The sequence below is a fragment of the Kogia breviceps genome, chromosome 5 (assembly GCF_026419965.1).
Source record: "Kogia breviceps isolate mKogBre1 chromosome 5, mKogBre1 haplotype 1, whole genome shotgun sequence".
Lineage (NCBI taxonomy): Eukaryota > Metazoa > Chordata > Mammalia > Artiodactyla > Physeteridae > Kogia > Kogia breviceps.
The window spans coordinates 17,333,608-17,359,163 of NC_081314.1; the positions used below are offsets into that span (position 1 = coordinate 17,333,608).

The 25,556-nt window shown below is 41.6% G+C and overlaps 1 protein-coding gene and 1 long non-coding RNA gene across 3 annotated transcripts in view; one reads left to right on the forward strand and one right to left on the reverse strand.

The window, feature by feature from the left end:
• The window catches only part of LOC136794225 (uncharacterized), a 29,323-nt gene extending 24,345 nt beyond the window's left edge, over positions 1–4,978 (forward strand). Inside the window, exons 2-3 of one of the 2 annotated variants that reach the window (XR_010840625.1) lie at positions 1,513–1,730; positions 4,913–4,978. This is a non-coding gene — a long non-coding RNA (uncharacterized lncRNA). Of the gene's footprint in view, positions 1–1,512; positions 1,731–4,827 lie in introns of both variants that reach the window. The other variant, XR_010840626.1, reaches the window with a different exon arrangement.
• Positions 1–14,834, reverse strand: part of SLC35G2 (solute carrier family 35 member G2) — a 34,636-nt gene extending 19,802 nt beyond the window's left edge. The window contains exon 1 of the mRNA XM_059065093.2: positions 14,492–14,834. The gene's annotated coding sequence lies outside the window, so the exon portion shown is untranslated. The remainder of the gene's footprint in view (positions 1–14,491) is intronic.
• Between the last annotated feature and the right edge of the window lie 10,722 nt (positions 14,835–25,556).

Genomic DNA, 25,556 nt, shown 5'->3' on the forward strand with positions numbered 1-25,556 from the left:
CAGTATGACTCCATCTCCTCCCATATCCATGCTGGGCAGGACTTTTCAGCACATCTCAAGTTTTCGGGGTTTTGCAACAGCCCAGGGTAGCTCCTTAAACGTGCCATGCCTACTCTCTCAACAGATCTAGGCACTACCTAAAGGGCGTTTGCCAAGTCACAATCTCCTTTGTGGTCTGTGAGTTCCACGAAGGCAAGAGGGTTCTCATTCATATTTGTATTCTTAGCACACAGAGGACACTTAACAAATACTGAACAAAAATAAAGACTCAGTCCTGAAGTGCATTCTACCACTGCTCCTTGAACTCTGCCCCATCTTGCTATCAGTTATCACAAGCTCTGCTGTTCATTCTCCCATTTCTGTCCTGGTTTCACCTTTGAGATTGTCCTCACACTGTAATCTTTGCTGCTTGGCTGCAATTCTAAGTCTCTGTGCTAGAGATATTGGTTCCAGAACCCTGAGGAAGCCTTCTCCTGGCTTGGCCTGCCACTGGACTCTACGCTGGCCCCATGCTGGCCCAAGATTGTCACAGCAGCCCAGCCAAGATATATCTGGGAGAGGGGTCAGCATCCCTGCAAACTTCTTGGATTGAGACAACTTTCATTTGAGCTACATTATTGAACAATTTTCAATCTAAAAATAGGAAAGCCCTTCACCCCCATTCCTCATGCCTCCTTGTCTTGTGAAAGAGATCCTGAACCACCCACCAAGAAAGAAAGAAGGAAATGGCAATGAAATCAGACTGAATGAACAAAGGGAGTCAGGGTATTCACTGAAAGGTTGGCATTGAGCACTTGGAATTTAAAAGACCAAAAAAAGTCTCGGTTTTACCTTTTTTTTTTTTCCATTTTCAAAATGTTTTGGTGGCTAAAATAAGTTATACTTTGAATTCACTTAAGAGCAATGAATGTTAATATATTAGAAGTTACTTCATGAAATAAGGACAATGTCTTTACTTCAAAATACTTCAAAGTAGTCATCTGAATATTTGACAGAAATATTATATTTTATTAATCCTGTGTTTAAATGATTGCTTAACTACTTAGTATTTTCATTTACACTGGCCAGAAGTGATTACTTTCCACATTTTAGATTTTTCAGAGTAAAAATGATGCAGTCTTAGACTGGACTTTAAATTGGCTATAAACTGGGTTTTTTCACACAAAATTTGTGAATATAACTGATGGTAGCTACTCTTAGGTATTTATTTATCCCAAAAATGTTCTTGGGGGTTGAATTGGGGGGTCCTTGGGGTCGAATTCTGATCTTTATATTCACATTGTTGGCCAGTAATAAACTGAAATTTGGCCTAAAAATTAGTAGGGTATGTAATCCTTCACTCTATCCATGCACTTCTTGCTCTTGAGAAAAAATAATTTACTCTGAGAGTCTGAGGGATAGCTAGCTTCCTGCATTGTGGCATTTGATTTTGGTGCTCTGACCCTGATAGTCCAGCTCTTCACTAGGGCTCACTTTTGTATTACTGTAGCAACAGCTAGCTTTTGTTTCCAGGTCAATGACTGCATCTCCTGACCCTGCCAACCGTCTCTCAAATTCATCTTCTTACTTAGAAGAAACAGGGGAGGAATGTGGATGAACCAGTCTAAATCCATCATCACTGCTGTATTTTGCTGGTGACAGGTCCGTGGTGACATCCTGTGTGAGGATCACTCCCTGTGCTAACAGATGCACAGCAACATCAGAACGGTATGACAGCTCACTCACTCCAGGTGAGAAGAGGTTCGGGGCACACTAGGCCGAATGATAAACTCCTCAGCATGCCGGCTAATATCGCTTAGAAGAGGGATACTTAGGTGAGAAAGAATCCTTATTCTGGGCTGAATAGCAGAAGCTGCCCAAGTGGATGTGGGTCAAGGCTCCTTAGATGGGGCTGAGATAGGCTGAAGTTGGGGTCCTAGCTGGCTGAGCTGGGGATAAAGGCTGCTTAGCTGAACTAAGAAGGGCAATGGATACCGGATTCCAGAGTAGGCCAGGCTGGGAGGAACAAGGTAGAATGCGGTCTAAGTGAGCTAAGAAGAATTGTGCTACGCTGGGCTATGGGAGAATGAGAGCAAGGCCTCAGGATGTTGCTGGGCTGTGTCAGTCTGGGTTATAGGAGAGGAGAGAATTACAGCTAAAGGACTTGGAGATGAGGTGAGGTAAGGAGAGAGATCAGATGGGATGGGTATGGGGTCGGGGAGAGGCAGGAAGGAGTAGCGGAGAGATGCACCAAACAGGAGGCCTAACGCAAGTTTGAGCTGGAGACTCAGCTGACAGTTCTAGGGCAGAAGGTTAGGAAAGGGATAGCCAGGGACTATCAGCTGTGCAGGAGCTGCTAGGAGTCAACAGCTGGCTCTGGGAAGGACAAAGAATGAGAAAAAAGAAATCATTAAATATGTAGGAGCAGAAGGTGGGAAAGGGGGGTAGGGATGAGAGTTATTCTGGTTAGAGCTGGCCTAAATATTCTATGTTACTCACCTTGGAAGTTCTGGACATGTTAGTTGCTGTGTAGGCAAAATTGGAGAAGGCTGTCTCCTCTGTACTCAATTGTGGCTAATGACTTTAGTAGACTCTAATGAACCGTGCATACCAGGAAAGGAAAAGGTTAACTGAGATTGAAAAAAAGTCTTATGTGGCAGTTTTCAGATAAGCAGGTTGACTTGGCTTGTGTGAAGGTGATGATGCCTGATTTGGAAAAGAGCAATTTATGTTGTACCATTTTAAAATCCATTCTGGCACACTGTGATGAATGTGTTGGCTGGCAGCTAAGAACTTGCTGAAATGCAAGAGTCTTTCACCGTTTATAATCGACACTTCCCCTTCCAGGAAAGAGCCTTTCTCATCTCTGAAGCAGTGGACTTATCAATTTGCATAAAATATGCCATTCTCAGTGAACATATACTTATCATCTACCACTTACTTTCCTACTGTCTTTTTCTAAAAAAAGCAGAATTAGTTTACAGTGAATCAGCATCTTTAAATTCATCTGTGCTGGGTGAATCTGTCAAGAGTGGCAGGAAGTCATCGCTAGAAGGGGGAGGGGAAGGAATAAAATGATCCTTTTCTGTTTCCATGAGCTTTTTAGTATGTATCTAAGTGGTTAAATCACCAATTAGGTTAGATGCTAATTAAATATAAAACAGATTACAGCGCTGTTCTGATATCTTGTTAAAGTTGTACTTATTGGTTGTTTATTCTTTACCTAATTCTCACTAGAGAGGATCAAATAGCCCAGCTAAGTTCAAAGAAGGCTGCCAACCCCCGCAGGTCTTACACCAGTCCCTGAACAAAATAGGAACACCCAGGATCAAGAGCCTACTCTCAAATCCCTCAAACACTTCATATACCACCTGCTCACATTTGCCCTGTTCTTGCTGCTGTTTATCCATGAAAAAGCCAAGCCTGAATTTTCTCGAGGCCAAGATTTACAAAAATGCCAAATGAATCAGTTCAAAATTTTACACATTTGGTTTCATTTAATCATAACTGATTCTTCACACTGTAGACACCACTCACATCTCAAATTTTATTAAACTCAAATAACGTAAATCAATTGAAAAATGGTAAACAGATGGCATCTTGCTTCAGACCAAACCATAAGTCAGATTTTGAATGAAACTTGACAACATCTGGTTGCTTAAGTGGCATACTTAGATTTATTAAAGTCGTTCCACTCCTTTAATGCCATTTAGAGAATACACACAAATATATAATGCTACTGCAAAGCTGAAAAGAGACTTTATAAAGTCCCATCACTGGCAGGGACATTGTATATGAAGGAAAAGCACAGTAAAATCCATCCCATCAAGAGTTAATTTTACCAGCAACACGTACCAAAATTTAAAATGTGTGAACTCTTTGACCCAGCAATGCCATTTCCAGGAATATATCCTAAGGAGATCACTAGTAAAGTACATAAAGATGGCAAGCAATGATATTCATCATGGCTTTCTTTACACAATGAAAAACTAGAAATAACCTAATTGTCCTTTAATGAGGGTCCTGTTAAATAAAAACATCAATGCAATATTATGCAGTCATCAAAAAAGATACTATATATGTATATATATTGACATTAAAAAACCTTCATGTCACATTGCTAAGAAAAAGAAGAGTATAAAAGAGTATTCATGGTATGACTTTATATAAAACAATTTATATCTATACTTACAGATGGTGAAATTTCAATTATTCAGCATTCTTCTTTTTACTTTTTTTTTTTTTTTTTTTTTTTTGCGGTACACGGGCCTCTCACTGTTGTGGCCTCTCCCATTGCGGACCACAGGCTCCGGACGCGCAGGCTCAGCAGCCATGGCTCACGGGCCCAGCCGCTCCGCGGCATGTGGGATCTTCCTGGACCGGGGCACGAACCTGTATCCCCTGCGTCGGCAGGCGGAGTCTCAACCACTGCGCCACCAGGGAAGCCCTGCTTTTTACTTTTTAGTTTAATTTTCCGCATAAGCATGCATTTACTTTAAAATCCAGGAAAAAATCAAGCTATTTTCATTAGAGGAAAAAAAGTCATTACTCGGTATTTCAGTTAGGCAAAAAGTCACCCAGGAAGCCAAATGTAGCTCTTACATTTCTGCGCCTTCTGTTACAAAGAAAATTGTGGATAAACAGACCATATTACAGAGAGAAACTGGATGGATGGTGTGAAATACTACATAAACTAAGGAGGATGCCTTTATTATACATAGTGTTTGAAAGAATTAATTCATTGCGCATGTGTGCGTGCATTACTATATTTTCAGGACTAACAAAAAAATAGTATGGATTCTAAATGACAGCAAAGAATATACTCATCATTGTTTTTTCTTACATAAGTTACCACTCTATAAATCTCTGTGTTAATGTGGAAGAATCTGACCTGAACAGATGGACCTCATGCTGTTTTCTAAAACATGAACAGATTTCTGATCTTCTGGACCAGGAAACGGAGTCAGCACTAAAACAGCGGACACCATCATCCATCTCCTAGAATTTCAATTTAAGGAGCTGCTAATAAAAGCAATATTCCCTCTTTAGAAATAATAGCACAGTGATATGTTTCTGTCCTAACGGAATGTGCTCTCGACATAGTAACAGAACATAGTGGAGATTTGTCGCAGTGGAGGTGCTGGCTGACTGATCACTGAACTGCACCAATTTTGGAGAATCCCCTCACTGTCGTTCTTGGCAGGTAGCATCATTTGGCAGCTTCCATCTTTCATTCTCCAAGTTTCTCATGGAAGGCACAGTCCTGAGGGCTGCCACTCTGCCTGGTTAAATCTGCATCTCCTTAGCCCAAAGGCCCCCTTTCCTTGAGCATCTTCACAGGAGCAGTTTCGTAATAGATACCCTTGGGCTTGAAGTCCCAATAAACGGCTCTCAGTCAAGTAATTAGCAACTTTGCATTCCCCCCCACTCCGCCCCGCCCCGGCTCCACCACTTTCTAGCTGTGTAACTTAAGGCTGTGAGGAGGCTGGTGGAAGCAGCAAGACTGGGTCTGAGGAGGAACTGGAGCCAAGGGGATGGCCCACGAGGTCAGGACATTGGTTATATAAAGGGAGAGTGAGGAAATAGTTAAATACCCTGAAGATAATGGGAACCAGATTTCTTACTCTCAGAGAAGGAAGATACAAACAGAAAAAGGGTGAAGACTACAATGAGCACTGTGGTGTTGGAGTGCAGTTGAAGATGTCAGAGTTAAACACATTTTAATATAAATAGATGAATAGATATAGAAATAAATATAGATGTGCTTAAGAGTTTCCCGGTTCTGTCTGCTAAGATGGCCCTAAAGTAACAATACTCCAGTAGCAATGACCATACCTAGCACCCAGATCTTGCATTCTCTACTAAAAGGAAGCTGGGATCTTTGGAAAAATAGCTTTTGAAATGACTGAAATGGTTGGGGCAGGAAAAGTACAAGATGAGCCTGGAACATCTTACACTAGAAAGTACTCTGATAATAGAGATGTCAAAACAACACAAGAAGCAGCTTGAATGGGATTCGAATGGCCAAACCTGTAACAATTTCAGCATCAAAGTCAATAATCATTAGTCATAGTAATGGGTTACAATCCACCTAATAGAATAGAAATCCACAATCCAAACTAATGTAAATAAATGAATAAACAAATAAATAAATAAAAGAGAAAACTCTCCCTTACAACAGAATACCAACTAGTAAAGGTCAAATGCATGTTGGAATTGGAAAAATTGCCATTTGGCAATCATCATAGTAATAATTTATCTGAGCAAGAGCCATCATAAAGTAAGTGACCGAAAGTTTGTTGAAGAATAGGATGTTTACATAGTCTCAGAGTGTCTCCACACAAAATGCTTATAATTACAAAGGGAAAAATAACAACTTTACAGTGGAGAAGTTATCACCTTAACCAAGTCATCAAAGTTAACATCACCAGCAAAAAGACAAATCAATATTGTATCCCTTAATAAGATCCACTGAAAAAAACACAGTATTGCTTCTATCATTTTCCTGACAAAAATGTATAACTATGCCAAAACTGCATAACATGCATCAGACAAACCTAAATGAGGCACATTCTACAAAATTAATGGCCTGAACTTTCAAAAATGTCAAGGTCACTAAAGACAAGGAAGAAATGAGGAACTGTCACAAATTAAAGATAAAAGAGACAGGACAACTAAATGCAATTCATAACCCTGGATTTAACGCTAGACGAGAAATAAGAAACATTTTTCCGAAGAGGAAATTATTGGGGGAAATGGCATATATTGAATGAGGTCTGTAGATTCAATGGCAGAATTATATCAATCTTAAGTTCCTCATGTTGGTGATAATTCTGCGGTTATGCAGAAGGGTGTCTTGTCTTTAAGGAAGACTACTTAAGTGTAGTCTTCTTCCTACTTAAGTACTTAGGGGTAATTAGGCATCACATCTACAGCTTATTATCAACTGGTTCAGAAAAAAAGAGAAAGTATATGAATGACAAAGCAAGCATTGTAAAATGTTTATAACTGGAGAACTTGGGATGAAGTATATATGAGAATTACCCTTCACCCCAAGAGTTCATTGGACTATGCGTGCAAGTTTTCTGTAAGTTTGAAATTATTTCTAAATAAAATATGAAAAAATATACTAGGGATAACAGAATCTACCTAGATTGTTTGGGAGAAGTACACGAGTTAGTATGTGTGAGGTGCTTAAAGCAGAGCTAGGTATACACAGTAAAAAAAAAAGTCATTACTCGGTATTTCAGTTAGGCAAAAAGTCACCCAGGAAGCCAAATGTAGCTCTTACATTTCTGCGCCTTCTGTTACAAAGAAAATTGTGGATAAACAGACCATATTACAGAGAGAAACTGGATGGATGGTGTGAAATACTACATAAACTAAGGAGGATGCCTTTATTATACATAGTGTTTGAAAGAATTAATTCATTGCGCATGTGTGCGTGCATTACTATATTTTCAGGACTAACAAAAAAATAGTATGGATTCTAAATGACAGCAAAGAATATAATCATCATTGTTTTTTCTTACATAAGTTACCACTCTATAAATCTCTGTGTTAATGTGGAATGTGGATGTTAGTGATGATGGTGAGAGTGGTAATGAAGTCCTGAACTTTACACCACAATTCATCTGAATCAGGACAAGTTGACTCTGGTTCACTTGTTTTCTCTTTTTAGATTCAATTTAGAAATTGAAAAAAATATTTATTTACATTTGAGATGCTAACAACATTATTAAACTTGTTTACTATAGTTTAAGCACACAGTGTTCATGTAGAACAATATTTTATAAACTGTTGTCCTCAAGAAAAAAGGATGTTAGTAGTATGTTTTAAATAATCAAGATCAAATTTTCAAAATTTTCATCCTTCATTAGTTTAGGCAATATGATAATAATCAGATTATGTGATAAGTACATACATATATATATATGTCTTTATCCAAATACAGTATATACATTAACATGTATATATTTACTATAGGGCAACTATATACAATATTATAATAATATGCATAGAATTAAAGACCATAAGAGTTGAAAAAGGCTGTGGAGTTCATCTACTCCAATTTCTTTGAAAGTAACTCTAGCCTCTACAGCAACCCCAACAAATAGTACAGTTTCCGTTTGAACCTACAGTCACAGAAAACTTATTCCTTCTCAAGGCAGCCACCTGGGAGTCATTCTGATTGTTAGAAAATTCTTTTTAAACATTGAGTCAAAAATCTCTCTATATGTAACCTCCAGAGTCTGTTCCTACATATTTGCTCTGGGGTCACTAATTAATTCCCTCTTCCACATGACATTTCAGTATCAGGAACTACTATTTCCTACCCTCCCCATCCCAGGTCTCCTATCATGAGTTTTTCTCTTCTCCAAACTGAAAATCTTCTCTTTCTCAATTATTCCACGTATAATCGTGGTTTTCATCTTACCACCTTAACCATTCTTCTCTGAACATATACCAGTTTCTATGATCTCTCCTAGTCAGGAGATCCTGTTTCTATGAGGGCAGCCTGAGATCACACCAGCTATTCTGGCAGCCTCATGAATTTATGCTTATTCCTTCATTTGGTCAATATTTACTAGGTGCCTATGATGTGGAAGGCACTGTGCTAAGAGAGTATGAGAGATAAAATTAAGAAAACAGGGACTTCCCTGGTGGCACAGTGGTTAAGAATCCGCCTGCCAATGCAGGGGACACGAGTTCCAGCCCTGGTCCCGGAAGATCCCACAAGCCGCAGAGCAACTAAGCCCTTGTGCCACAACTACTGAGCCTGAGCTCTAGAGACCATGAGCCACAAGTACTGAGCGCATGTGCCACAACTACTGAAGCCCGTGCTCCGCAACAAGAGAAGCCACCACAATGAGAAGCCCACACACTGCAGTGAAAAGTAGCCCCCGTTCACCACAACTAGAGAAAGCCCGTGCGCAGCAATGAAGACCCAATGCAGCCAAAAATAATTAATTAATTTTTAAATTTTTAAAAAAACAGACAATGATAATAAAAGATAACTTTATTATTATTTTCTTTTAAACATCTTTATTTGAGTATAACTGTTTTACAATAGTGTGTTAGTTTCTCCTTTGCAACAAAGTGAATCAGTTATACATATACATATGTTCCCATATCTCTTCCCTCTTGCGTCACCCTCCCTCCCACCCTCCCTATCCCACCCCTCTAGGTGGTCACAAAGCACAGAGGTGAACTCCCTGTGCTACGAGGCAGCTTCCCACTAGCTCTCTAATTTACTTTTGGTAGTGTGTATATGTCCCTGCCACTCTCTAACATCGTCACAGCTTACCCTTCCCCCTCCCCATAAAAAGATAACTTTAAAAAAAATTAAGAAAACATACGCTTTCTCTTAAAGAACTTACATGTTCATTTTGGAGAAAAGAAATATGCTAACAAGTACCACAAAACAGACACAACAAGTGCTATGCATGTTAAAGGAAGTTATACAATTAAATATGTATTTGCTTGAACATCAGAGTACTAGAGAACAAAAGAAAAAGTAATGACAATTTCAGACTAGACCTATTTTGGTTTGGGATAGCATGAGAACCAGTAAAAAGCAGCAGCTTGGGATTTAAGCAACATTAAGAGAGAAATTTCCAGATTAGGAGAATTATTCACAGATTCAGAAGACACAAAGGGTTCATAGTTTTACCCTTAAGAGTTCTGACAATGGGTTCAATAATCACTTGTCCAGAGTGATTTACATGCAACTTTATAGAAAAGCAAGAAAATAAATAGACTAGACTACTATGCACCAGGCTTATACCAAGGGCTCAATGTGTATTATTTTACTTAATCCCACAACAACCCCAACAAGGCAGGCACTAATATCAGTCCCTCTTTAAAAAGAAAAAAGGGCTTCCCTGGTGGCGCAGTGGTTGAGAGTCCACCTGCCGATTCAGGACACACGGGTTCGTGCCCCGGTCGGGAAGATCCCACATGCCGCAGAGCGGCTAGGCCCGTGAGCCATGGCCGCTGAGCCTGCGCGTCCAGAGCCTGTGCTCCGCAACGGGAGAGGCCACAACAGTGAGAGGCCCGCGTACCAAAACCAAAAAAAAAAAAAAAAAAAAAAAAATTTAAGTGAAGATGAGCAAGCTTCAGTAACATGCCCAAGCTTACAAGGAGCTTACTATGGCAGTCAGCCTTCAAATCCAGACTGTCAGCTTCCAGTGCAACTTGAGGCCATCAACTACTTACTACCCAACAAAGCAATATCTGGTAAATTCCCACCCATGTCCCCACAAACTTCCAGGTGAACTACTTGGAGAAGGCTCTCACTAAACAATCTGTTCCTCCTCTCGGCTCAAGAACAGTTTATACAGGACTCTTACAGTCCTTGATACAAGGTATCAATGTGAATTATGTATATAACACAAACCCCTGATAAAGTGTTACTGCTCCAAGAACAGAGATTGTGTCCTTATCTTCTTGCCAGACTCAACAAATGCTAGGAGAATGGCATAGCTGGCCCGCTTTGAAGAAAGTCACTCTTTTAACCAGAGACCTCTGATTCTGGGTCTAATTAGTTGTGGTGCAGAGCTTTGGTTGTCACAATGCTGCAACCTAACTCTATCTTCTATCTCTTAACTCTAACTAAATTAAGGGAATCTGGGAGTTCCCTGGCAGTCCAGTGGTTAGGACTCCCCGTTTCCACTGCAGTGGGCACGGGTTTGATCCCTGGTCAGGGAACTAAGATAATGCAAGCCTCATGGCGCAGCCAATAAAATCAAATGATTTTTTTTATAAAAGGGAAAGGGAAAGATATATTTGACTACATAAAAACTGAAATTTTCTATACAGCAGAAAATATCATAAAGTTTAAAAATAAAAAAATCAAGAAAAAATTGCAACATGTAACAGAGTCTTTAGTATACAAAGAGTTTTTACAAATAAGAAAAAGAATACAAGCACACCAACAGAAAAATAAGGATATGAGTTGGAAACTCACAAAACAAAAATAAGTGTGACCAATAAATATATAAAAAGATGCTCTTTACTGCCTATCCAATTGGAAGAAAACCCTGATTTTGGTGATAGTGTGGGGATACTGACACTAATTCTAATTCAGTGTTTATGTTGGTATACATTGGTACATCTTTTCTGTAGCACAATCTAGAAATAGTGTTCTTCCAACAAATATTTCTTGAATACACATATATCTGACACTGTGTAGATACTGAGAACATAGTAAAGAATAAAGCACACAAGGGTAGAGACAGGAAATAATTGAACAAATAAATAAAGAAATCAATGTATCAAAAAATAAAATGTACATATCCATTGAACCATCAATTTCACTTCTAGGATTATTTTTTCTAAGAAAATAAATAAGTACACAGATGTTTGTTCAAAGATATTATTTGCAGAACTGTCTAATAACAGCAAAAATTGGAAATAAATAAATGTTCATTATTATAAGATTGCTTAAACAAATTATGTACTGCCCACATAGTGCAATATTATACAACACTTAATGATGATGACCTAGTTTTATATGTGTTGGTTTGAAAGACATTAATGATAAATTATATAGTGAAAATGCAACCAACAGAAGATTGGTCCATTTAAAATGCATGTGTGTCCATCTAAGAGAAAATCTGTTAAAGTATGGAGGTTCCATAAAAAACTAAAAATAGAGTTACCATATGATCCAGCAATCCCACTCCTGGGCATATATCCAGAAAAAATGAAAGCTCTAATTCAAAAAGATACATGTACCTCAGTGTTCATAGAGGCACTATTTACAATAGGCAAGACATTGACGCAACCTAACTGTCCATCAACAAATGAATGGATAAAGAAGATGTGAGATATATAGATATAGGTATAGATATAGATAGATAGATAGATAGATAGATACACAAGGGAATATTACTCAGCCATAAAAAAGAATGAAACAATGTTATCTGTAGCACTATGGATGGACCTCGAGATTATCATACTAAGTGAAGTAAGTCAGACAAAGACAAATATTATATGATATCATTTACAAGTGGAATCTAAAAAAAGAATACAAATGAACTTAATTACAAAACAGAAACAGATGCACAGACCTAGAAAACAAACTTATGGTTACCAAAGGGGAAGGGGGGGATAAATTGGAGTACGGTATTAACAAATGCACACTACCATATATAAAATAGATAAATACCAAGGATTTACTGTAGAGCACAGGGAACTATATTCAATATCTTGTAATAAACTATAATGGAAAAGAATCAGAAAAAAAGAATATAATGCATATATGTATAACTGAATCACTCTGCTGCACTCCTGAAACTAACACAATATGGTAAATCAACTATGCTTCAATTTTTTTTTTTTTGCGGTACGCGGGCCTCTCACTACTGTGGCCCCTCCCGCTGCGGAGCACAGGCTCCGGACGTGCAGGCCCAGCGGCCATGGCTCACGGGCCCAGCCGCTCCGCGGCATGTGGGATCTTCCCAGACCGGGTCACGAACCCGCATCCCCCGCATCGGCAGGCGGACTCTCAACCACTGCGCCACCAGGGAAGCCCTGCTTCAATTTTTTAAAAATCTATTTACAACAGTTTTCTCTGGTTTTATGTATTTCTCTGTCACCTAAATTTCTTACAGTGAGCATACATTTTGTGAGAGAAAAACCACAGATATTCAATGTTTTGAAAAGTATATATGTAATCTTTACAGAGTTCACAAACCATATCCCACCAGTATATTTGAAATTGTCAGCATTATGATACATCTTAGTCATATTTTCTTCAGATTATAACTTTCCATAAGATCTTTAGCTAGCTATTGTTCCGTATTAAATTTTTCATTAATTCTTTTTGTTTAAACTTCCTTTAGCAACATCTTTTTTGTATCAATAGCAATTTTACATCTTTCTAGACGATCTTTGTTCTGGAATTTTAAAATGTGTAAATACTTCGTTGCTCACCAAAATACCAAACACTTTAATTCACCTGTTTCCAAGGTTCTGTGACTTGGGAACAGATGACTATGGAAGTTAATGGTTCTGTGGAGTTCAGAAACACTAAAGGTGTCAAAAAATAAAGATGGATTACACAAGAAGCTCTGGGGAAAATGTGTGACTTGTAGTGTGTGATGGCACTGAAAACCCATGAGTGTATTTACATGTGCGTAATGTTTGTACGCATATACACATACATGCATCCTGCCTATGCTATGCATATGCATACGTGAGAGTTCATGTTTATGCTCACCCTGTGTCCTCCCATGTAGGTAAATCAAACCTGTTATGCATATGCTTTATCTGCACCCCCGGGCGAGCCACATTTGCCTTCATGTTATCTGCGGGAAACCAGCATCAACCCACACGCAAAGGGTTTCAGTGTCGAGCCAGGGAGCAGGCGCCACTCTGGCCACCTGCCTTGGAGAGCGGCTACTCAAAGGTGCGGAGTAGACCCGCAAGGCAGGCCGCCGCCCGGGAAGTAAGCCTACGAAGGAGCTTGAAGCACTTCAGCACCACGGACACGGGCAACCCCAATCGAGTCCTTTCGAGCCGTAAAGCCGGCGGAGACCGCCCCTTCCTCAGGCGCCCCCAGCCCTCTCCGCCTAGTGCGTCACTGTCTCCGGCCCGCAATCGTCACTGAGACGCCAGCTTTCCATCCCGCTCCTCGCCAAGCCCGGCAAAAGCCTGGCGGGAGATGCAGGTCCGCGCAGCGCTCCCACTCGCCCTTCCAGCAGGCCCGCGCCACCCTGCCATTCTCTTCTCTCTATAAAGAGGCCAAAGGGCGCACGAGGCGTAGAAACTCTACAGCCCAGGGCCGGGTCAGGGAGGGGTCCTGTTTTCCTCCCCGGAGGTGGGGAAGGCTGAGCAGACTTGCTCTGCGCCTCTACCCGCTACATTCGGCCGCGGCTGGCCCTTCCTCCTTGCCCTTGCCTTTCGTTGGGGAAAGATTTCTCCAAACCGTTTAATCTCCGCGAAAATCTCAACCCATATAGACTGGCGTCCAAGAGTCAGAGACAGACAACAGAGTAAAGGCTAATACTCATTCTCGGCCCTATTTCTAAAACCATCCAGCATTCTTAAAAGTTTGTATTTGAAATTAATCCCATGGCGCCATAGGGACTCTCCCTTGTTTGGGTGGGCTCCTGGGTGAAAGGAAAGCAGTAGCTCCTGGCCTTTATCAGAGAGGCTGGGGAAGGACCCATACATGCGACGGTGGCAGGAAACGGGGGCGCACAGCTGATACTGACCCTACCGAACCCGTGTCCAGGTTTTCCAAGAGAGCAGTGCCGGGAAGTGGGGACCCCGCAGCCGCTCGGGCGTCGAGCAGAGCCTCCGCAAAGGCTTGTACAGGGGGCGGGGCGCTTCGCCCAGGGCCCGGCCCAACCCCAAAAGAGACACTCGGCCTCTTAGGTGCCTCGGCTAAAAGCGAGCGTGTGGGGTTCGGGGTACGCTCCCACTCCTTACGGGTGGGGCGGCCCGGCAGGCAGAGTCAAGGTCCCAGTCCGCTGCTGCCGACCGGCTGCCGGGGCCCGGTTACCTGTGTGTCGCGGCGAGAAAGGCGCGCCCAGTGCTCCGGCCGGGGCTGCCCGCTACCGCGCGCCTGGTCCAGGCTCTGAGCCCACTGAGGCCGCCGCGCGCTTCGCCAGGAAAACCGCGGCGGGGGCGGCTGAGGCCGCCTGGCTGGTCAGGGAGCGGCGCCGCAGGCACTAACCCTGCGCCTGCGCTCTCCGCTTTTCCCCCCTCGCTCCCCACCGGCAGATACCCAAGTGGGAGACCAAAGGGGAGCGCCGGGGATTTGTGCCCCTTACTCGCGCGGTGGGAGGGCCCAGGCGCCGCGAAAGTGCCTTCCGGGATCGCTTTAGCCTGTGCCCTTCAAGAGACCCGGTCTGCCGGAGTGACATCGTTTTCTGGAAGGGGGCAGGGAGGCAGCCTCAATACATTTCCACCTGTCCCTTTGCGTTTAAAAGTCGCAAGTCGATTCCTTGATATTTAAAATATGTCTAGCATCAGTAAATCGTGGTCCGGGAAGGTCTTAGGGCATCCCCGACTCCACCTTGCGTTTTACCGATGAGGTCTCTGGGGCAAGGGTCTTGACGCTGCAGATCTGGTTCCTGGACTGAGGTCTATATACCCCAGTCCCGTGCTGAATGAATACAGCTTCTTGGAAACAGGGTCACGAGGACAGGCAGGAAGGCCATCAGCATAGGCCAGGCAAGAAAGGGTGAGGCCTGAACCAATGTGCTAGATGTAGGAAAAGATAGGAAGTTACTGCTGGTTTTTCCTCTGTCCTTCCAGATCCACTCACCATCCTGTTCTGTGACTCAGGGCTGACTTTTATGGACGACATCAACTGTCCTCTGGCTTTTGCCTGGTTTTGGCTAATGGGAGGCATGTGCAGGAGGTCCATCACAGGGCAGAATGTTGATCACAGGGCAGGATGTTATTCAGGACCTCTCCCCTACATTCTCAGAGGGCCATTCTATTGGCAGTGGCTGCATTCTTTATCTGCACGCCATTACTCCAATCCTGTGGCCCTCTCCTACAGTTCATTCTTAGTTCTGTTTACCACTTGCTGCCCTTGCCCCTGCAGGCCTGGCTCCCAGATGTTTCCTTTAACCCTGCCCACACCTTTTTAAATAGTCTCTTCCTTAAATCCTCAACTATCCCCTGGATGTGCCATGCCATCTTTATCCTACCACATTTTTCCTACCGTTCCAGGACACTATAATACTTCACTGCGGTTGGGAAGATTCATGAGAAAAAAAATGTGTCAAAGAAAGATGGGACTTCCCTGGTGGTCCAGTGGTTAAGACTCCATGCTCCCAGTGCAGGGGCCCCTGGTCAGGGAACTAGATCCCGCATGCTGCAACTAAGAGTCCGCATGGCGCAATTAAAATATCCTGCATGCTGCAACTAAAGATCCCTCATGCCCCAACTAAAGATCCTGCATGCTGCTACAAAGATCCCACGTGCCACATCTAAGACCTGGTGCAGCCAAATCAATAAATAAATGTTGGAAGGAAGCAAGAAAGAAAGAAAGAAGGGATTTTTAAAAGATGAGATGTCTCCCAGAGTCATCTTGATAGCTCCCAGGCTCCAGGCAGCCATCATGCTAGGTGATCTCCCCACCAAGTCCCCCAGCCTGAGGGTATCAAAGACAGTTTGAATAGACCCAAGAATGCGATTCAGACTACTCAGAATCAATGTGTTCCGCAAAAGGGCTGGGGGTCATCTGAGTGTCCAGCACAATAGAACTTTGGGGTGCCTCTTGATGGGAAGAGACAATCTAGATCTTTATGGAGCAAGCGCTGGTGCTCTCCCAACTGCAGCTGTGCTGCTTTTGAATGAGTTGGTATCCTTAGGACACTTAAAAGAGTCTTGGGCACAGTGTCTGAAAAATGTGTTTATGAAGGAGCTGCTGAGTGATGCAGTTGTTGCTGAGAGTCTCCGGCTGTTTCAATAGAAAACCCAAAGAATGTTCCCAAAGAGGGAGGAAATAAAAGGCAGTAGAGTGAGTAACGCTTGCGCCTAGCACTCCATGTCAGCTGGGTCTGAATCCAAGGCCTGACCATCTCTCTGGCTTGTAAAAAACGATCAAACTGGTTTAACTAGTTTAATTCTTTCCCCATCCCACCCCTTCAAAAAGCACAAAGACAGAAACAAAACAAAACACAGAGGCACTATCTTAGCAAGACATACCCAAAGGTAACCCCAGGAGTAGCTGCTTGCAAACAGAATTAATATCTCCCCTATTTATACTGAATACAAATGAGACCAGAACAGAAAATTAATAAGTGTCTGGCCTTTCATCGTTTTGAAGAGGAAGGATCCTTTGTTGTTCAGAAAGCAACCTGGGCATTAATTGTGCTGATCTAGATAAGGAGTAGAGGAACAGAAGCAAAAGGAGCCTCAGAAGGCTAGACTCATCCACAAAGCTCAGCAAGATTTTATGTTTCTCCTGGAGGAAGTGGGGGAGGAAGAGAGCCAAAAAAGTTTTGAGGATGGGCATGAGAAAAATGAAGATGTAGAGTGATCTGAGTTTGAGAGGTTTGAGACTAGGAATTTAGCACAGCTGCCATTCTGAATGATACTGAGAGACACTGAGAAACAGGAAGAAGAATTTTTAGATGTTTTGTTATGTGTAATAAGTGGAATTCTTCTTTTGTGCTATAACATTGAGGACTTTTTCTGAAAATTGTCAAAAACGCAAACTGATTTAACTGAAAAAAAATCTATAAATAGATAGCTTCAGGAATGGCTGGATCCAGGGTGCAAACAATGTCATCAGGATATGGTCACTCCTTCTCTCTCTGTGGACTTCAAAGAGTTTATTCTCATGTAGTGATTTTTCGCCACCTCCGTACCTTTCCCCAGTGTTGAAACTATGTCATCCTTATAGCTAATCATTCCAGTAGAAACAAAGCACATATTTCCAAGTAGTTCCAATAAAATCTTATCATGTCTCATTAGCAAATTCTGGATCATATACCCAACTGTATGCTTTACGCTGGGGACCAAGAATGGGGGAGGAGTCATTCTCCAAAGAAAACTCAAAGTTCTATTATCAGAAAAAAACCCATAAAGTGATGGGCAAATTTGGGTGTCACAAACTGTGATAACAATATGAAACAATTTCTAAGAATATACTGTTAAGATAGGAAATACACAAACAAACAACAACAAAAAAAACCAAGTACAGACCAGTGTGGAATGTAAGTTGCTGTTTGTGTAAGAGGGGGACTAGAGAGTGAGAAATGGACAAACAGACAGACCAATAGGCAGGTAGAAACATAGAAATGTATAGGGACATACAAATATACATGTCTAGACAGAATATCTCCAAAAGGATACACAAGAAAAAAAAAAAGTGATGGGAAGATGAAAAAAGAACATGTCCATTATAGGTACCTCTCAACGACACTTCAGTTAAGATTTATACTGCTTTTCAATTGTTTAATACTAGACTAGTGTTTCTTTTGAAAATGACATCACGTTGACATGGAGAGAAAGGCAGCTGAAAATCTTTCAACCTAAAAAATAAAGTGAAATATTTTGCTGTTCCTACCGAAAGAGGTGCCAGAAAAGATTTTTTAAATATATTTTGTTTTGAGTTTCCATATACATACAGCCTTTATTTAAGAGGCCTGTTTTCTGATCCCCAAAAATGATTCAAATTCCTCAAAGCCTGAAGAAGTTACTAGAGTTCCTGATTACCATTGTGAAAATACGTGTTTCCCCCATCAGCACCACCACCACTTCACTCTTGCAGTTAGACACAAAGCTCAGTTCTTGTAGCACTCTGGGCCAAACAACTAAGAACTGGTTTGTATATCCACACAGCGAGGCACACAGTAACACCCCATTTTAGTAACATTCAGACTTTTATCAACCTCAAATACCTGGCACACCACAAATCTTGAAATGAGTGTGGCAACTTGCTGTCTCAAAATTCAAGCACTTGCCTTAGTCTTCAAATTGTGTACAAAACAAAGGGCACCAACAATAAGCACAGTTATCTATTTTCCCCTAGTCAATTCTTTCTTCATTATCATTTACTACTCTATTACCACATTTGCTCACTTCACCAATTACTAGTTCTGAGCTACAGATTCCTTATCAGAAAATAGGACAATAATAGCCTACCATACAGGGCTGTTATGAGGATTAAATTAACTAATACATGTAAAGGGCTTAGGACAGTGTTGGGCACCCAGTAAGCACTAAATTAATGTTTTCTATTATGATTACAGGGGTCCAAAAGTAAATCCCTCTAGATAAGTAAAACGAGTAAAAACTCTGTATGGAGATCATGTCTGAAGAGAATGCTGTATAAGGAGAGTAGCTATTCATTCAGCTTCAGAGACCATAAGGAAATGTGAATGCGGTGTTGAAAGATCTTCTATTTTTTAAATATTGGGTAGAAATCTTGATTTTTTAAAAAATTCTTTCTGGTATGGATTGATTGATTGATTGATTGATTGATTTTTGGCTGCACTGGGTCCTTGTTGCTGTGCAGGCTTTCTTTAGTTTCGGTGAGTCGGGGCTACTCTTCGTTGCGGTGTGCAGGCTTCTCATTGGGGTGACTTCTCTTGTTGTGGAGCACAGGCTCTAGGCACACGGGCTTCAGTAGTTGTGGCATGCAGGCTCAATAGTTGTGGCTCATGGACTCTAGAGCACAGCTCAGTAGCTGTGGCGCACGGGCTTAGTTGCTCCGCAGCACGTGGGATCTTCCCAGACCAGGGCTCAAACCCATGTCCCCTGATGGCAGGCAGATTCTTAATCACTGCACCACCAGGGAAACCCTGGCTTGTGGGATCTTAGTTCCTGGACCGAGGATCAAACCTGGGCCCACAGCACTGAAAGCACTGAGTTCTACCACTGGACTGCCAGGGAATTCCCAGAAATCTTGATTTTTAAATGAAATTTTCTGGTTATTAAAAATGCAAATGCATTCATGATTTTTAAAAACTCAACAAACTAAGAATAGAAGAAACTAACTCACCATAATAAAGGCTATATATAAAATACCCACAGTTAACATTACACGCAATGGTGAAAGACTAAAAGCTTTTCCTCAGGAATAAGACAAGGATGCCCACTCTCACCACTTCTATTCAACATAGTACTACAGGTTCTAGCCAGAGCAAATAGGCAAGAAAAAGAAATAAGTGACATTGAAATAGGAAAGGAAGAAGTAAAATGATTTCTGTTCACAGATGACATGAGTTTATATGTAGAAAACCCTGAATACTCAAAAAAGACTGTTAATAAATTAATTCAGCAAAATTGAAGGATACAAAACCAATGCTCAAAAATCAGTTGCATTTCTATACACTAACAACAAACACTCTTAAAAGAGAATTAAGAAAAAAAAAATCCATTTACAATAGCATCCAAAAAAATAAATTACTTAGGAATAAACTTAACCAAGCGGATGAAAGACTTGTACAATGAAAACTAAAAAACTTGGCTGAAAGAAATTAAGACAAAAATAAACGGAAAGATACCTTGTGTTCATGGACTGTATGACTTTAAATTACTAAGATGTCAGTACAGCCCAAAGTGATCTACAGATTCAATGTAATCCCTGTCAAACCTCCGATGAGGTTTTTTGCAGAAATGGAAAAATCCATCCCAAAACTCATACAGAACCTTAAAGCCCCAAAATCTTGAAAATAAAGAACAAGTTTGGAGGTCTCACACTTCCTGTTTTCAAAACTTACTGTAAAGCTACAGTAATCAAAATAGTGTGGTATTAGCACAAGGACAGCCATATAGACCTAAAGAATAGAACAGAGAGCCCAGAAACAAACACATATATGGTCAAATGATTTTTGACAAGGGTGCCAAGACCATGCAGTAGGTAAAGGACAGTCTTTTCAACATTTAATGTTGGGAAAACAGAATATCCACATGCAAAAGAATGAAGTTGGATTCTGCCCTTACACCATATACAAAAATTAACTCAAAATTGATCAAAGACATAAATGTAAGAGATAAAACTATAAAACTCTTAGAAGAAAACATATGGCAAAACTCCATGACAATGGATCTGGCAATAATTTCTTGGATGTAGCACCAGAGGAACAAGCAAAAAGAGAAAAGATAGCTAAGTTGGACTTTATCAAAATTAAGTGTCTTTTGTGTGTCAAAAGACACTATCAACTGAGTGAAAAGGCAACCCATAGAATGGGAGAAAATATTAGCAAATCATGTATCTGATAAGGGATTGATATCCAGAATATGTAAAGAATGCCTACAACTCAACAACAACAACAAAAGCAACCGATTTAAAAGTTATCAGGACTTCCCCAGCAGTCCAGTGATTAAGACTCCCCACTTCCACTGCAGGGGGTGTGAGTTCGAACCCTGGTCGGGGAACTAAGATCCCACATGTTGTGCAGTGTGGCCAAAAAAAAAAAGTTATCAAAAGCCTTGAATAGACATTTCTCCAAAGAAAACATACAAATGGCCAATAAGCACATGAAAAGATGTTCAGTATCACTAACCATTAAGGTAATGCTAATCAAAACCACAATGAGATACCACTTCACACCTATTAGGGAGATTATTATCAAAAACAAAAACAAAATAATAAATGTTGGTGAGGATGTGGAGAAACTGGAACACTTGTGCATTCCTAGTAGGAATGTAAAATGGAATACTCACTATGCAAAACAGTATGGCAATTCTTCAAAAAATTAAAAATAGAATTACCATATGATCTAGCAATTCTACTTCTGGGTATTAAATGTAGTGACAGCAGGGACTTGAACAAACATTTGTAAACTCATGTTTGTAGCAGCCTTATTCACAATAGCCAAAAGGCTATGATACAGCATGGATGAACCCTAAGGACATTAGGCTGAGAGAAGTAAGCCAGTAACAAAACAATTAATGTCGTATGACTTATATAAGGCACCTAGAGTAGTCAAATTCATAGAGACTTAAAGTAGAATAGTTGTACCTGGGACTGGGGGTGGGTGGGGGCTGAGGAAGAGAGGATGGGGACTTAGTGTTTAATAATAGGTACAGAGGGCTTCCCTGGTGGCGCAGTGGTTGAGAATCCGCCTGCCGATGCAGGGGACACGGGTTCGTGCCCTGGTCCGGGAAGATCCCACATGCCGCGGAGCAACTAAGCCCGTGAGCCATGGCCGCTGAGCCTGTGCGTCCGGAGCCTGTGCTCCGCAACGGGAGAGGCCACAACAGTGAGAGGCCCGCATACCGCAAAAAAAAAAAAAAAAAAAAAAAAAAAAAAAAAAATAGGTACAGAGTTTCAGTTGGAGAAGATGAAAAAATTCTGGAAATGGATGGTAGTGATGGTTGCACAACAATGTGAATATACTTTAGAACTGTATACTTTAAAATAGTTAAAATGGTAAAAGTATGCTATGTATATTTGCCATAATTTTTAAAAAGTTAACTTAAAAAATGCAAATACATAAACACTGTCAAGCACATCCACAACCACAAGTCATAGTACTCACAGAGGAAAATATGGGCTTACAAACAAAAAAATAAAAAAATCACATGAGGAGTCACCAATAGAGAAAGTCAAGGAGATGCAGCAGGGAAGATTAACTCTGGTCCTGGTTGCTTCTTACTGGCACTGTGGATCCCCCAATGTCTGGCTGTGACTCCCAGAGGATTCCCAGCCCAAGTAATTTGCAAGCGTCTTTTGGCTGCGAAGTCACTTTGCTGCCACCATGGTGACAGACCAACTAGCACCATCAGCTACTTTCTATATCCCTCACAGTGCAGGCAGGAGCCTCTGGATCCCTTCCATACTACACAAGAGTATGAGTAGAATGAGGAGAGTCACCTCGACTCCTCTTTGTCTATGCCACACTGCACCTTTCCTCTGGTTTAGTCATCCTGTGTTGGTGCAGAGGCACCTTGGCGGGCTTCCTCCTCCCACATTCCCGACAGGGAGTAAACAGAAGCCCCTTCTACTCTCAGCTTCCTCCACAGTCTATTCAATAGCCTTGGAATTTCTGCCTGGAAGGTTAAAGTCACATTACAAGGGTCCACCTCTTTACTCCCAATCTCTCTCACTTTCTTCTCCTTTCTGCACTCAAATAGCAAAATGAACTTTGACTCTTTTTATTCTCATTAAACTCCATTTTTAGGAGTCCTAGTCCTCCCCACCCTCATGGTTAGTAGGTACCTTTGCCTGACTAGAGAGAAAGTCATATACATGGAAATGCAAAAGAGATGAACATGTTGTATATTATTTTAAATTAAGTAAAATGGACAATGGCAATAAAGGGATATAATTGCTCGTATAACTGAACAGTCCAGAGTTTTAGGCCAGGCTTTAAGCAAATGCTGAAATGATGGGATTAGGACTCAGTTTCTCTCTGTTTCTCAAATCCACTTCTTCATTGTTGGCTCCATTCTTGGCAGGCTTCTCCCCTCATGGTTTCAAAATGACTCTCAGAGGCTCCAGGACCCACATGTTTTCTTGTTCACATAAAAGGAAGAAGAACACTTTCCCTCTTCCACTTTTTGAACCAAAATCCTGGCCTTAGCCTGGTTGGATTTGTCCTTCCCTGATCCAATCATTGTGGTGACTGAGATGATGCCTGTTAGCTTAAGTTAAACACCACATCCCATGTGACATATTCCATTCCTAAAGCAGAAGAGGGGTATCAAGTTCCCCTGAAGCCCATGGATCTTGAGAATAAACATTAGATACCATTACCAGGAAAAAGGCAAATGTGTGTTGGGTGACCAAAGACAGCAATGTCTTACCACCTCCAATGTCTACCAGATCTGATCTGACTTACTGCTCAACAAGATTTTATTAAACTAAACACTGAAAAATAAATGCAAAACAGAATCAAGTTAATCTTAGCAACTCTTCCCCACAGTACACATCCTTTCTGACTCCTGATTCCTGTTCTGGGAAATTTCTTTAAAAATAATATCCTACTGTCTGCACTTGACACACCAAAATTTGCCTATCTCCTGGGTGTCCTGGACCACTTCTCTCATCAGTGTCTGTCCTTGCCCTAGGACTTGGTTTGAACCCTAGGGGCTTTACGAGGAACAGGAGCCTGCCCATGTGGGCAGGCTGCCAGTCTATGTGTCCACACCTCCTTAAAGATCATTAAAGTGGTTCATGAACCACCTAACAGCCGAAGTAGAGTTTGCTCTAATTTTTATCACATTTATTATTATTATTATTTATTTATTTATTTAATAATATATGTAATATATGGATCTTTCTGCTTCAATCTGACTGTGAAAATACAAAGAAAAAGAAGGGGGTCTGCTGGGAGGTGGGGGGTCACCAGAACCAGGTCCAACAGAAGTACTAGGGGTAGAGGGAGGCTCATCCCGGCTTCCTACCTTTGCACCTCTGCCATTTCATTTTTTTCTCCCCTCTGCACCCTCTCTAAACATAGGTGAAGAACAATAACCAGTCTGCCACCAAATTTTCTATATGCAAAATATCCTTTCTCTTCTCGCTCCATTAATCCTCAAAGACTTTTCCACTTTAGAACTTGAGATGTGATTGCTCACACTGGGTATTTAATATAATTTGTAATAACCTGTGTGATAAAAATTAGAGCAAACTCTGCTTCCCTTGTGAGGTGGTTTATGAACCACTTTTGCTTTGGCTGTGAGGTAGTTTATGAACCACTTTAGTGATCTTTAAGGAGACATGGTTGTGCAGATGGGCAGCCTGCCCACGCGGCAGGTGGCGTTGGGCACGGGCTCCTGACTGCAGGGTGGGGGAGCGGAGGGGAGGTCTGAGGGTGGAGGCCTGAGCTCTATTGTTAGCTCTGCTGCTCTGCAACTGTGTGACCTTGAGCAAATCAATTAACCCCTCTGGACCTACCAGTTCCTCGGCTCTAAATAGCAGGATTAAACTTGATGTTCTCTAAGCTCTTTTCACCTGCAGTATTCTAAAATGTTCAAAGAAATTTATTTTGTTTTGTTTTGTCTTTGGCTGTGTTGGGTCTTCGTTGCTGCGTGTGGGCATTTTCTAGTTGCTCTGAGCGGGGGTTACTCTTCATTGCGGTGTGCAGGCTTCTCATTGCGGTGGCTTCTCTTGTTACAGAGCAGACTTATAGGTACACAGGCTTCAGTAGTTGTGGCACACAGGCTCAGTAGTTGTAGCTCACGGGCTCTATTGAGTGCAGGTTCAGTCGTTACGGCACACGGACTTAGCTGCTCCATGGCATGTGGGATCTTCCCGGACCAGGGCTCGAACCCGTGTCCCCTGTACTTGCAGGCGGATTCTTAGCCACTGTGCCACCAGGGAAGTCCCTGATTTTGTTTTTAACAGTTCACAAATGAGAAGTTACCAGTAAAGAGTTCTTATCTTTTCTAGAACTGGAAAGATTGCCAAGAGACACTCATTCAGGCTGAAAGGGGTTAAGGAGGAGGTAGAGTGTAAACAGTGAACTACGGGGTGATCAGATGGTGGAGGACAAGCTCCCGTGTGGGTCCTGACCCTCCTCTGAGTCTCCAGTGAGCCTCAGAGAGCACCGGCACAGGCTCAGAGGCTGTGTGCACTTAACCGCAAGAATCCCCATGCTCTTTGGCCTGGGGAGAGGTTGAATATTCTAGATTCATAGAATTCCCTTCTTCTGAAGCTCTTCCAAGGACCCAGTCCTCTCTCCCACTACCTATTTCCCAGAGGAGGGCCCTAACTAGGGGGAACATCCAAGGTATTGTCCCATGACACCTACATTAGGGTGACAATTGGAAAGCTTGAAGTAACCTCTGCTCTCGCTCAAAAATCTCACTAAAACAACTAAGAAGGGATTTTTTTAAAAGACATATATCTACAAGGACCAAGAGAAAAGGAGACAACAACAACAGAATTTTGGAATTTAGAAAACACTTGAACAAGCAGTAACTGGCTTAGCAGACTCCAGTAAATGGAATCCACAGTCAGTGATGATGGAAGGTAAGAAACAGCCCAACTTACACTGCAAAACCCAAAAGGTCATGAATTGGCAGTACCAGATTCCACCGGAAGTGAGGTTGAAGTAAGGGATAGAGATAAAAGGGATGGATTGAAGGTTCTTTTAAGAAGCTGTCAGTTCCCCAGATATCCCTCCCAATCCACACAGCAAGGAAACGAC